Below are 14,884 nucleotides of genomic sequence, written 5' to 3'. Positions count from 1 at the left end.
GGTAGATCATGAAGTAGATAAAGCTATAAAAAACTGCATGTTAAAAAACCCTTTGGATAAAAAGTCAAAAGCTGTGTATAGATATATATCCAAATGTAAGTATGTTTGTGTGTATATGCATATATATATATAAGTTTATGTGTGTAAAAGGGTAAAGGGTAAAGACCCCATTTGGTCATGAATGACCATGGGATGCACCTAAAAAATTCCTCTCCGATGACCAAGTCTGGGCAAAGTTGTTTATGAAAGACTAGCAGTTGCCCATACATACCAACTTCTCCTCTCCACACACTGATGTTATCCAAGGGAGAGGCAAAGGCTAATACAGCTTAGCATCAGTGATGTTGCAACATGAACTAAAGTGTCTTGCTCAAGAACACAACCCAGAGCCTGTTCCAGGAATCAAACTCACTACCTCATAGACTGTGAGCTGAACGCTCCAACAACTGAACCATGCACACACACACACACACACACACACACACACACACACACACACACACACACAACGCACACACATGTATCATTCCATCGCTTATGATGACAAGGGTTCCAGTGGATCTGATCAACAGAACATGTGCAAATGGCTGAGCACTCCACAAAGAAATGTATCTTTAACATGAAATAAAGTGTCTTGCTCAAGGACACAACATGTCACTGGGAATTGAACTCAGAACCTTACAATTGTAAGCCAAATATCCTGACCTCTAAGACATGTGCCTTCACATATATATATTCTCTTTCACTTGTTTCAGTCATTTGACTGTGGCCATGCTGGAGCACCGCCTTTAGTTGAGCAAATCGACCCCAAGAATTATTCTTTGTAAGCCTAGTACTTATTCTATCGGTCTGTTTTGCTGAACCTCTAAGTTACGGGGATGTAGACACACCAGCATCGGTTGTCAAGCGATGTTGGGCGGGACAAACACAGACACACAAGCACGCATATACATATATATATATACGATGGTCTTCTTTCAGTTTCCGTCTACCAAATCCACTCACAATGCTTTGGGTCTGCCCGAGGCTATAGAAGAAGACACTTGCCCAAAGTGCTACGCAGTGGGACTGAACCCGGAACCATGTGGTTGTTAAGCAAGCTACTTACCACACAACCACTCCTGTGGCTATATATATATATATATATATATATATATATATATATATATATATATATATATATATATACACATATACATATATAATACATATCCACACACATATAAATATGTAAATTTATATATATACATGTACACTCACATATATAATATAGATGTGTGTGTGTATACACACACACACGCGCATATACATGTATAAGAAAGAGAGAGATGACGAAGGAATAAATGATTATCTTATGAACTTCATATGAACTTATAACGATGAACTTATGAACTTACAGTGATTATCTCCTGAACTTCTTATGAACTTAAACTCATCTGACACTTTGTTCTGAAACATAATCGTATTGAGTTCTACATTGGGTTGTTGGTCTTGCAATGTCTAAGTGAAATATCTATCCATCTATCTATCTATCTATTAGTATATATATATATATGTATGTATGTATGCATATATATATATATATATATATATGTGTGTGTGTGTGTGTGTGTGTATATATCATAATGGCAAAGGTCTCGGTCACTGCCACCATGAGGCCCAACACTTGAAAAGAGCTGAAAAGTTTCAAGCCTTGTACTATCAGCATGCAAAACTAAATGCAGTACCCATTAAATATACTGGACCTGGAGGGATCGCAATCCCAGAGGCAGAGACAGTGCAAGACCAGGGCATCCTTCCGTGTGCATGTTGCTAAATTGGCAATGAAATGAAGGCTGGATGGATTTTTATAACAAGAGATCAGGAAACCATGTTGATCCTCTGAAGGACACTTGTCCTAAACCACTTTGACTATTGCTTTCAGCTATGGTCACTAACCAGTGTCAAATTAATCTCAGAACTTGAGGCAATCCAATGAAGCTACATGAAGAAGATAGCCTCTATGCAGCATATAAGCTATTGGGAAAGACTCAAGAGATTAAGACTCTATTCCTTAGAGCATAGGCGAGAAAGATATGCCATACTATACATCTGGAAGATCCTCGAAGGAATTGTTCCAAACTTTAGCATCAAGAGTTACACCAATACTAGAAATGGGCACCACTGCATAGTGCCAAGGACTCCAAATTTGCGATGAAGATGTAGGACAAGATACTGCAATAGCCTGGGCTTCAGAGGACAACAGCTCTTCAATATCCTCCTGAAGGACCTGAGAGATCTGCATGGAGTGGATGTAGGTGTCTTCAAAATAAAGCTGGACCTCTTCCTGTCAGGTGTCCCAGATGAGTCAATTTCACACCAGGAGGTGCAGATGAGGGCAGCGGCATCAAACTCCCCATGCACTAAATGTTTGTTCCCAAAAACCATTTGTGAAGTAAAATTATGTAGCAACACCAGTTGGCGGTGCCCCAGCATGGCCACAGCTCGTGAACTGAAACTAGATCAACAATCAACATACACATGTATATATAAGTTTATATATATTTTTGAATATTACACACACACGCACACACACACACACACACACACACACACACACACACACACACACACACACACACACACACACACACATAACCATCAATATTGTTTTCTATTCGCTTTCCATTCTAAATACTTCAATACTTCAACAATATTGAGTACTGCATCATACTCCAGTGTTTCAGCTTTAGTATAATTTCTGTCTTGATGCCCTTCCTGATGCCAATGACTTAATAGTGTGTACTGGGTACATTTTTTCTTTTTGGTTTTGCAAGCATTATAAAGCTTGTCTTGCATCCTGGTAATGCTGGTTTCAAACTTTGGTACCAGGTCAACAAGTTCAGGAGAAGGGCTAAGTCGATCACATCAACCCCAGTCCTCAACTGGTATTTTATATTATCAACCCTTAAAGGATGAAAGGCAAAATCGACCTCGGCAGATTTTGAACTCAGAACATAAACACAGTCAAAATGCTGCAAATATTTCTGCCAACTCACCACCTCATTGTCCCACAGTAATATTGAAAAGTCCTCTCTACTCAGTTAATACAGTTTCTCCAAAAGGTCAACGATACAGTCTTGGTGCTTTTGCCATAAGGTCATTTTGTAATTTGCAATTCTAAAGAACCCCTAAAATTGAAAGAAAATAGGGGAGAGAGAGACAGAGGTGCTGAAAGAAGGTTAAGTATGATAGGATGAACTGATTTATTGTTATGAGAGGATGGTAATGGAGAAGGTAAGAAAGTAGACATTGTTGGACAGGTAGAAGGGTTGAGAGATTCTGGCTCCAATGAGGAGAATGCTCTCTCTTCAAATGCCCTGATGAAGTCCAGACTTGGTGACTTTGAATCATTGATCACTTGATGTTTTGAATTTAGTTACTCCAAGTTTGAATGTTGTATCATAGTAAGTTCTTTTGTTACTCTTAGTAGTATAGAACCCAAGGTATCAGCAGTTCTTGGGTGTGTATGTACATATAAGTATGTATGTATGAATGTGTGTATGTATATATGAATGTATGTTTGTAAAAATGGCAAATATTCTTCTTACCCGTCTGAATGGGTGTCTCATAAATTATGTCCTATCTGAATTTCAATGTGACTTCTGATCTGGTAGAGAGACAATAGATATGATTTTCCCAGCAATACAGATGCCGAAGAAGTGCTATGAGCAGAATATGGAACTTGTCCAGATATTCATTGATTTAACAAAGGCTTTTGTTACTGTGAATAGGGCCTTACTATGGAAAATACTTGGCAAACTTGGATGTCCGGATCACTTTGTATCTATAATTAAATCATTTCATGATAGGATGGAGGTTTGGGTCAATGTTGGTGGTGGCATGGTGGGACCCATTCCTGTAGAGAATTGTGTCAAGCAGGGTGACATTCTTGTCCAAACTCTCTTTTCTTTGTACTTTGCAGCTGCTTTTACTCATTGTTTTGCTAAGGTTAGCTCTCTGGGAATATATGTTAGGTATCAATCTTCTGGCCGACTCTTTAATCAGTGCCGATTTGCTGTCAATTCAAAAGTTTTCCAGTCTTTTATTCATTACCTCCTTTATGCAGATGACTGTAACTTAGTCACTCATACAGTGGATGACATGCAAATACTTATGAATCATATTTCTGCTTCTTGTAAGGCATTTGGACTCACCGTTAGCCTGGACAAGACTGTTGTAATGTTCCAGCCTTCATCAGGAAATCCATATATGGAACCAGCTATCTTGGTTGGAGGAACAATTCTGAAAGTGGTAGACAAGTTTGTTTACCTGGGCAGCACACTCAGCCATTCTTGCTCCCTGAATGATGAAATATCTTTCAGGCTGCAGAGAGCAACTGATTCCTTCTGGTCTCCTGAGTCTCGTGTCTGGTCCCAGCATGGCATCACAAAGCAAACAAAAATTGCTGTACTGTGCATGTGTTCTGACATTGCTCCTTTACATGGTGCTTTTGTAAAGGGACATGGACCCTTTACAAACATCATGTAAGGGTCCTTGAACGTTTTTGTCAGAGATGTCTAAGACACATTCTGGATGTTTGCTGGGCCTTAAAACTCTAGACACACAGGTTCTAAGGATAGCTGATATCTTGAGCATTGAGGTGATGGTGCACAAGCACCGGTTACGTTGGACTGGACACCTTATTAGAATGAAGGATCCCTAAATAGATGCTATATGGGGAACTTGTTAATGGAAAGAGACCCCGGCAGAAACCATTTTAAGGACTGTGTTAAGTCCTCATTAAGGGCCTGTGATATGCAGGAGACCAACTGGGAGAGCAATGCCTGTCATCGCCGCAGATGGCGGAAGCAGGTAAAGGAGGAGATCGATACCACTGAGAGAGCACATATTCTGCATGAAGAACTTAAGTGTGCTGCTCAAAAGTGCACTGCTGGTGTAGTGAATGGGGAAAGCTTGGTTTGCAATGTTTGCAGTCGTGTATGCTTGTCAAGAGCAGGGCTCATTAGCCACCAATGGAGCAACAAATGCAAAATATAAGTTAGTCCGAGAGTACATAATGTTCCTGAAGATCAGCAATGGTCTTTCTTGGTCACGAATGGATGGCTGTCATGTATGTATGTGAGAGTGTGTTTATATGTATGTGGTTGTGTGTATGTATGTATACATGGAAGTACTTAGTTTAGTGGATATGGTGTTGCTCAATCATAAGATTGTGGTTTTGATTCCTGGACCAGGCAATGTGTTGTGCTTTAGAGCAAAACACTTCATTTTACATTACTCCAGTTCACTCAGCTGGCAAAAGTGAGTAATCCTGTGACAAACTGGCATCCCATCCAGGGGAGCAACATACGTGCCGCAGAATCCAGGATATCAGCCTTATGAGCGTATGGCTCAGGAAGGACCTTTGACCCTTTGATGTGTGTGTGTATATATATATATATAGATGGCACCTGTGCCCAGCGTCGCCTTTCTGGCACTTGTGCCCGCGGCATGTGTAAGGACTTTTGAGCGAGATCGTTGCCAGTGCCCCTGGACTGGCTCTTGTGCGGGTGGCACATAAAATACACCATTTTGAGCGTGGCCGTTGCCAGTACTACCTAACTGGCCTTCGTGCATGTAAAAGCACCCACTACACTCTCTGAGTGGTTGGCATTAGGAAGGGCATCCAGCTGTAGAAACTCTGCCAAATCAGATTGGAGCCTGGTGTAGCCATCTGGTTTCACCAGTCCTCAGTCAAATCGTCCAACCCATGCTAGCATGGAAAGCGGACGTTAAACGACGACGACGATGATGATGATGATGATATATATAAAACAAAGTAAACAGTGGGCCTAAAACCATGCACCAAAACATTTGGCATTTTATTTATATTTTTAATTTGCTTTGTTCATCATGTACATGTACATGTGTAGTCATCATTATTTGATTTATTTCATTCAATTTTAGAAAAAATTGAAGGATGTCTTTGACAATTCTGGAGCATATTGAACTTATTCTGTGCATTACTTTTGATTCACCCTGTATATTCAGTAATTACAATTGAAATAGCATTGAATTAAAAATCACCATTTGTGTATCATATTAAATGCATATATACCATGGTCTTTGTCTGAGAGAAAAATCTCTTCATTGACATGGTGTATTAAAAACAGACATTTACTGGAATGAGATAAACATCATTGCATCAATGACTAACAGGAACAGCAGGCACATTTCCCCCTAGTTTGAGTTTGTCAGTGCCATGCAAAACATTTGCTGCCTGCTAAGATGAAACTCATGATTTGATATATAAGAAACAATGAATAACGTATTCACTAGTATTGCAGAACACTTGTCAGGCTGTAAAGAACTTAGTAATTGCAACTGACACACCATTAAATCAAAATTGGTATCTGTGTATCATATTAGATTGGAGCCTGGTGTTGCCATCCGGTTTCACCAGTCCTCAGTCAAATCGTCCAACCCATGCTAGCATGGAAAGCGGACGTTAAACGATGATGATGATGATGATGATGATATTAAATTTATATACATCATTGAAAGACATGACTGTATGTTGTTTAGGCTTTTGGGATCTGAGGCAAAATCTATGCATAGACATGTTTTAGAAACACATTACAAAATAACATCAGTGACAAATGAGTGCATGGCTTTGACAAAATCCCTGAAGATGGATGAAACATGTCATGTACTTGTGAACCACTGCTGCAATGATGTTCACTTTGTTCAGATATCTTTTGTTTTTTACTTGTTTCAGTCACTAGCTTGTGGCCATGCTAGGGTACCAACTTGAAGGGTTTTAGTCAAATAAATCAACCCTGGAAATTATTGTTTTTTAAAGCCTGATACTTATCTTATCAATTTCTTTTGCTGAGTTGCTAAGTTATGGGGATGTAAACACACCAACACTGGTTGTCAAACTGTGGTGGTAGACAAACACAAATACACACATGCACTCATAAATGCACACACACACACACACACACATATATACACATGAAGGACTTCTTTCATTTTCTGTCTACCAAATCCACTCACAAGGTTTTGGGTCTGCCTGAGGCTGTAGCAGAAGACACTTGCCGAAGGTGCCATGCAGTGGGGCAGAACCTGGAACTATGTGGTTGGGAAGCAAGCTTCTTGCCACACAGCCATGCCTATTTTCTCTCAGACAAAAAGCATAGCACTATAATACCTTTCAATGATGTATTTACTCTTAAGTGCGATATGCAGATAGTGATTTTAATTTAATGCTACTACAGTTGTGATAACCAAGAAGTGGTGGTGGTGGTGGTGTAGAAGAACAAGAAGAAGAAGAAGAAGAAGAAGAACAAGAACAAGAAGAAGAAGAAAAAGAAGAACAAGAAGAAGAAAAAGAAGAACAAGAAGAACAAGAACAATAACAAGAACAAGAACAAGAAGAATTAATGCATGGTGGATAAGATTTAGGTGGATTGATGAAGTTTGCACATACCAGAGATAGAATTCTAAATTCGCAGGTGGTGGTTTTGATAATCATGTTTAAGCTATTTAACTTTAAATCAATTGTATGGTGCACTTATAGGTAGATGGGTTTATGTGAAATGAAGATATGTACTTAAGAAAAAATTTTCTTAGGAGTATTATATGCAAGTACAGACACCTTATTTTATTAATTCCAGTTCTAGAGTAGACTTGATGATTGATTAAAAAAATAGATAACACACACACACACACACACACACACACACACACACACACACACACACACACACACATGTAGGCATATGGTGTAGTGGTTAAGAGCACAGGCTACTAACCCCAAGATTCCAAGTTCAATTCCAGGTAGTGACCTGAATAATACTAATAATAATAATAATTAATTCGTTTTATTGGCCACAAGGGCTAATATCAATTAAAGACATATAAGGACAAAGACAGGATGAAGGTTACAAAAGGTTTTGTCCGAAAAGGTAGGAAAGTTCGTCTAAACAGAGGAAGAAAACGGAGAAAGATATAATAAATAAATAGATAAATAAATAAGTAGAACTCCCAAAGGGGGAGGCGCTTCGAAAAAGGAAAGGTTACACGTGGAAAAACCCATAAAACCACGGGAGCCTGGTCAGAAAAAATAAGAAAGGGGTATAGAGCCCTTTCTCCTTTTACATTACCTTTTTTTTTTTTTTTTTTTTTTACAGGTGTATTCTCAGAATTGGTCCGTTTATACTGGCCATTTTTCCAACAGTCACCCATCTTTCAAAGAATTTGCTATGAGACAGCACTTCCCTCTCTACTCTCATCTTCCTTTTCAAGTGGAACTTGAAAAAGTTGATGAGGCCTTGGCCAAAGAGGAAAGTGTCTGTCTTTAACCCTTTCAAACGGGTCCACCATATCACCTCTTTCGCTACAGCCACTAGGCATATAATAATAATAATAATAATAATAATAATAATAATAATAATAATAACAACAACATCGAAAAATACCTTAGGAATGAGAACCCAGGTTTGACATTTCCCCGAGACACCTGATGAAGGCTGGAGGGTATATCAGCCGAAACGGGCTAACAACAAACGGGGACAAATATCCGTCAAATGTAAATAATGTACATAATACTCTTTTACACTTTTACTTGTTTCAGTCATTTGACTGCGGCCATGCTGGAGCACCACCTTTAGTCGAGCAAATCGACCCCAGGACTTATATGGTGGTCAATGTGGAAACTAGGGATAGACAAATGGCCGATGAGAGCTGTACAAGCCATGTACAGAGACACTACCAGTAAGGTGAAGATTGGCAATGAGTACAGTGAAGAATTCATGGTACAAGTAGGGGTTCACCAAGGTATGGCCCCAAGCTCCCTCTTGTTCATCATGGTCCTCCAGGCAATAACAGAGGAATTTTAGACAGGTTGCCCCTGGGAGCTTCTCTATACTGATGACCTTGCTCTAATAGTTGAGCCACTATCAAAACTACAGAAGAAGTTCCAGGTATGGAAGCTAGGTCTAGAATCGAAGGGCCTTAGAGTTAACCTAGCAAAAACCAAACTCCTAGAAAGTAGGAAGACAGACAAATCATAAGTCCCTTTAGGTAGATGGCCCTGCTCAATCTGTAGAAAAGGTATAGGTAGTAACTCTGTAAGATGCACCTGGTGTAAGCTTTGGACACATAAAAGGTGCAGCAATATGAGAGGAAGGTTAACAGGGAAAATAGCTTTTGTGTCTGGTAGATACACAGGTACAATAAACATTGAAAATGTACCGAAAATAGACTCCATCAACTGCCATGGGGGTAAGCTAGAGGTAGTAGATATGTAAGGGATGACCGTGCGAACTCATAAAAGGAGAAATGGTGACGAATGGAAAAACAGAGGACTCCTTTTATTTAAACGTGTCACACGGTCGAACATACAAATATAGATATCAATGGATGATATACATGATATGTTATGCGACGATAACATAGATGACCAGTAATGAAAGACCACAACCGTATTAGATGAATAACAGAGATATTTATTGTAGCGTTAAAGATGTATGTCTGTGTGTGAGTGTGAATGCGACATATAAGAACATAATCAAAGACAGGCCGTCATACAAAGAAAAGTGTGTATGTGAGTGATACATGTGTGTATGAGAAATATTACAGCAGAGAGAAAGAGAGTCAATAACACGTGGACAATTATACCAGTTCGTTAGTACACTATAGGAAAAGTTCTGTATGTGAAAGTGAGGAGAGGCTGAGTGTGGCAGTGCTGATCACTAGTTGTGATGTCGTGGCATCGATGCCGGGCCGTGATTCTTGTTATACAGATGTTCATCGCTGGCTGAGAATTTCTTGTCTGTTTAAGAACTCTTGTCTGTTTATTTACCGTGGTGAAGCTAAATCACCTAACAGAATCGAAGAGAGAGATGTGCCGCGGAGGTTTGGTTTGGTGTACATTGCTGATGTGGCGACGGCGGTGGTCAATGTTGGCTGGACGAAGCTGTTGAAGTGGTCGCTGGAACTGCTGCTGCTGTCGTGTGGTACACGGAACAGTTCTCAAAGAGAAACTGGACCGAGACCAATTATTGGGTATGAGTTGATCTATATATAGCGTTAAGAGGGCTCCAAATGCCTTCAGAATTTTACTCTATCACGTGACCTTATTAGGGGCCGTGATTGGTCAGTTTGCGTTCTGGCGGGAAAGGTTCGAAGAAGTTGCCGATTCGAATAATAATCAGTCACGTGATGGCAAGGAATGGGTTCTCTACTACGCTCGCATTTATTTATATTTAAATGAGAAGATTGTATGTAATGGCGATAGTAGTTTTGTATCTAATGGCGGTAGGTAGTTTCACTACAGATAGCTTCCGTTACCTAGGTGATCAAGTTAGTAGCAGAGGTAGATGTTCCAAGAGCAGAGCTGTCAGAATAAGTTTAGGCCAGACAAAGTTTAGAGAGCTCCTGCCTCTGCTGGCAACAAAGGGCTTCTCTCTCAGAATGAAAGGCAAATTGTACGATGCCTGTGTGTGAATAGCTATGCAACATGGTAGTGAAACATTAGTTGTGCAACTGAGGACATGTGTAGGTTTGAAAGAAATGAAGCCAGTATGCTATGTCAGTGTGCATGTTCAAGAGAGTGTAAGCATCTCGAGAGAAAAGTTAAGCATATGAAGCATCAGATGTGGGGTGCAAGAGAGATGAATGCACTGGTATGGTCATGTAATGCTTATGGACAAGGACAGCTATGTAAAGAAGTGTTGATCCCTAACTGTAGAAGGAACCTGTGGTAGAGGTAGACTCAAGAAGACATGGGATTAGGTGATGAAGCATGATCTCTAAACTTTGGGCCTCACAGAGGCAATGACTAGTGACCGAGACCTTTAGTGATATGCTGTGCTTGAGAAGACCTGTCAAGCCGGCTGATGCTGGTATCACATAACTGGCACCTGTGCAGGTAGCAAAATAAAATAAACGCCTTTCAAGCATTGAGCCTCATGGAGGCAAAGTGGTTGAGCTCCTTTCTAATGTTAGGCCTCACAGAGGCAATAACTGAGACCTTTGGCCTTATGTTGTACTTGAGGAGATGACTTGTCAAGCCAAGTAAAATCACAGTTGTGGCAGATACTGGTGTCACATAAATGGCACATAAATGCACCATTCAAGCGTTGGGCCTCACGGTGGCAAGGACCGAGACCATTTGGCATTATGCCAGGCTGTCACACAAATAGCACCTCTACTGGTGAAACATAGAAGCACCCATTACATTCTCAGAGTGGTTGGTGTTAGGAAGAGCTTCCAGCCATAGAAATCATGTCGAAAGACTGAAGTCCGGTGCACCCTTCCAGCTTTCCAGCCCTGGTCAACCCATGCCAGCATTGACAATGGATATTAAATGAAGATGATGATAATGATGATGGATGGATGGATATATGTAAATTCAGTACATGCAACTGAGATAGTATTAAATTAAGATAGCCTAGTAGAACCACTTTATGCTTTGAGTTCAAATTCTACCAAAGTCAACTTTGCCTTTCATCATTTCAGGGTTGATAAGTTAAGTACTAGTTAAGAAGTGGGGTCGATGTAATCAGCTTACCTCCTCATCCCCAATATTGCTAGCCTTGTGCCAAAATTTGAAATTAAATTAAGATAGGCATCTATATGTTAAATTTAATGTATATACACAGTTGATAGGCAAGTTATTGTGGTATTTGTCTGAGATAACATCTCTTATGGGCACACTGCATTAAAATCAATAAATATCAGGACATGAAAATTACCCCAGCAGTGGCCAATGAGAATGCCAGATGCATGTGAACTTTTTTTTGGATTTTCCAATAGCATGTACTCTCAGCAAGCCATGTACCTGGGTGAAAATTCATTGCATATCAACAGAAGAAACAGTGAATAAGATATTCACTGATGTTGCAAACAGCCACCCATCTGAATGCATTTTTGGTATGAAGAAAGGTATCAAACCATAGGAATGTAGTCAAAAAATAAGCAGAAAGCTAGATGAGGTTTGCTAACTTATTCTAGGTGAACAATACAACTTAAATGAATGCTGATTAACTGTGGCAACCTAATTGTGTCATGTTAACATGGAAAGCAGAGGTAAAAATAATTACAACCATGATGAGGAGGAGGAAGAGGAAGGAGAGGAAGAGAAAAGGAGGAGGCAGAGGAAAAGAAAAGGAGAATGATATAAATTTTAGGTTATAGGGCGGTTGAGCTGGCAGAATCGTTAGCACGCTGGGCGAAATGCCTAGCGGTATTACTTCTGCACTTCTGCTGTTATGTTCTGAGTTCAAATTCCGCCGAGGTCAACTTTGCCTTTCATCCTTTTGGTTGATTAAATAAATACCAGTTGCATACTGAGGTCAATGTAATTGACTTAATCCTTTGTCTGTCTTTGTCCCCTGTGGACAATAAAGAAATAAATATAAATTTTAAGTATATTTATTCACATACTCAAACATGTGAAGGTACAGGCGTGGCTGTGTGGTAAAAACCTTGCTTCCCAACTGCATGGTTCTGGTTTCAGTCCCACTGCATGGCACCTTGGGCAAGTGTCTTCTGCTATAAGCCTCAGGCCAACCAAAGCCTTGTGAGTGGATTTGGCAGATGGAAACTGAAAGAAGCCCATTATATATGTGTGTGTCTGTGTTTGTACCTCTACCCATTGCTTTACAACTGATGCTAATATGTTTATATCACCATAACTTAGTGGTTCAGCAAAAGAGACTGATAGAGTAAGTACTAGGCTTACAAAGAATAAATCCTGGGGTCAATTTGTTTGACTAAAACCCTTTAAGGCAGTGTTCCAGCATGGCGGCAATCAAATGATATAAAAGAATATATATATATATATATATATATATATATATATATATATATATATATATATATATATATATCACCTGTATTTGTACCAGGTGATGAGATGTTAGAGAATAAATAAAGGAACAGAAACAGGTGTCTTGCAGTAGAAGAGATAAATGGCTACCCCAGGTGGAAAGGGAGAGAGGAGAGAAAGATATATATATATATATATATATATATATATATATATATATATATATATATATATATATATATATATATATATACATATATATATATATATATATATATATATATATATATATATATATATATATATATATATATATATATATAGGCGCAAGAGTGGCTGTGTGGTAAGTAGCTTGCTTACCAACCACATGGTTCTGGGTTCAATCCTACTGCGTAGCACCTTGGCAAGTGTCTTCTGCTATAGCCTCGGGTTGACCAAAGCTTTGTGAGTGGATTTGGTAGACAGAAACTGAAAGAAGGCCGTCATATATATATATGTATGTATATGTTTGTGTGTCTGTGTTTGTCCCCACAACATCGCTTGACAACCGATGATGGTGTGTTTACATCCCTGTAACTTAGCAGTTCAGCAAAAGATACCAATAGAATAAGTACTAGGCTTACAAAGAATGAGTCCTATGGTCGATTCGCTCGACTAAAGGTGGTGCTCCAGCATGGCCACAGTCAAAACGACTGAAATAAATAAAAGAATATATGTATATATATATATATATATGTATATATATACACATATAGAAGACAGAGAAGACAAATATAGAGGGAGAAAGAAGAGAGAGAAAATGGTGAAAATATGACAGAGCATACACTTTAGGGTAAGTGTGCAACACAGTTTCCCTCCACATTTAGTAATTTGCACTTTTTTATGCAGCTGTCGTCATTCATATGCAGCACAATCTTCTCTTTTGCATGTTATAGCTGATGCCCCTTATACTCAAGTTTTCTCCCAACATATTTACACATTGTCATGCATGCATACTGACATTGCACATCCAGCAGAGCACGTTGGCTTCATTTGTTTTGAGCCTTCACAGGCCACATTTCACTACTATGTAGCATAGCTGTTCATACACAAGCATTATACAATCTACCTTTGTTACCAGCTCTTTGAACTTTGGTCAGCTGGTCCTTATTCTATCAACTATGCTTTCAGTGTTCTCCTTCACTGCCAATTTAATGACCTAGGTAACAGAAACTATCTACTATCTCTTAGGATCCTCCTGGCATTAGAGGAAATCTATTTTCTATGTTTTCTTAATGTCTATAGTTCCTGAATATTTGCCACACACAAAGAATACTGTCTGTCAAGTTTCTTGTGATTCCACAGCATTTTTTATGTGTTCTTAGTTTATGTTAAGTACTCTGAGTGAAATACCTTTTCTACATATTGAGCAAGGCCATTTCCCTGAAAAGGTTACTAATTTGTCTGCTTTCTTGCTTACTAGTACCTTGGTCTTTGCTAAATTAACTCTAAGGCTCTTTGATTCCAGGCTTTGCTTTCTCACCTGAAATCTTCCTCAAAGTCTAATAGAGATCCTACTATAAGGACAAGGTCATCAGCATAGAGGACTTCTCATGGGCAACCACTTTTAAATCCCTCTGATATGGCCTGGAGGACTATGATAATCATATGGGATTTGAGAACCAAGTCCTCACAAATTCTTACTTGTACACTAAATTCGTTGCTGACTTTTACCTTACTAACAGCTCTCTCCAGTCCATTCATCTACACCTGCACTGACCACCTGATGAGAGAGCAAGGGACCCTGTCAAAGGCTTCTCCATGTCAACAAACATCTATTACTGAGATGACTGTAGTTGCTGTTGAACCTAAAACGCATACTGATCATGTAGGTTTATTATCAAAAGCACTCTAGCTATGAACATACTGTCTTTTTTCTACACTAAAGCTATAGTATGTTGTCCAATGTGGCTTTAATTTTTTTTAGATAGCAGCATGCTGAGGTAGACTTGGCTGTTATTTCAAGCAGTTAATTATCACATTGAGGCTTCCTCATTTTCTGACAGCTGGAAAAGAATGGGGTAG

Source organism: Octopus bimaculoides, chromosome Z (assembly GCF_046866305.1).
Source record: "Octopus bimaculoides isolate indiv1 chromosome Z, ASM4686630v1, whole genome shotgun sequence".
NCBI classification, from domain to species: domain Eukaryota; kingdom Metazoa; phylum Mollusca; class Cephalopoda; order Octopoda; family Octopodidae; genus Octopus; species Octopus bimaculoides.
This window is presented reverse-complemented; position numbering follows the sequence as displayed.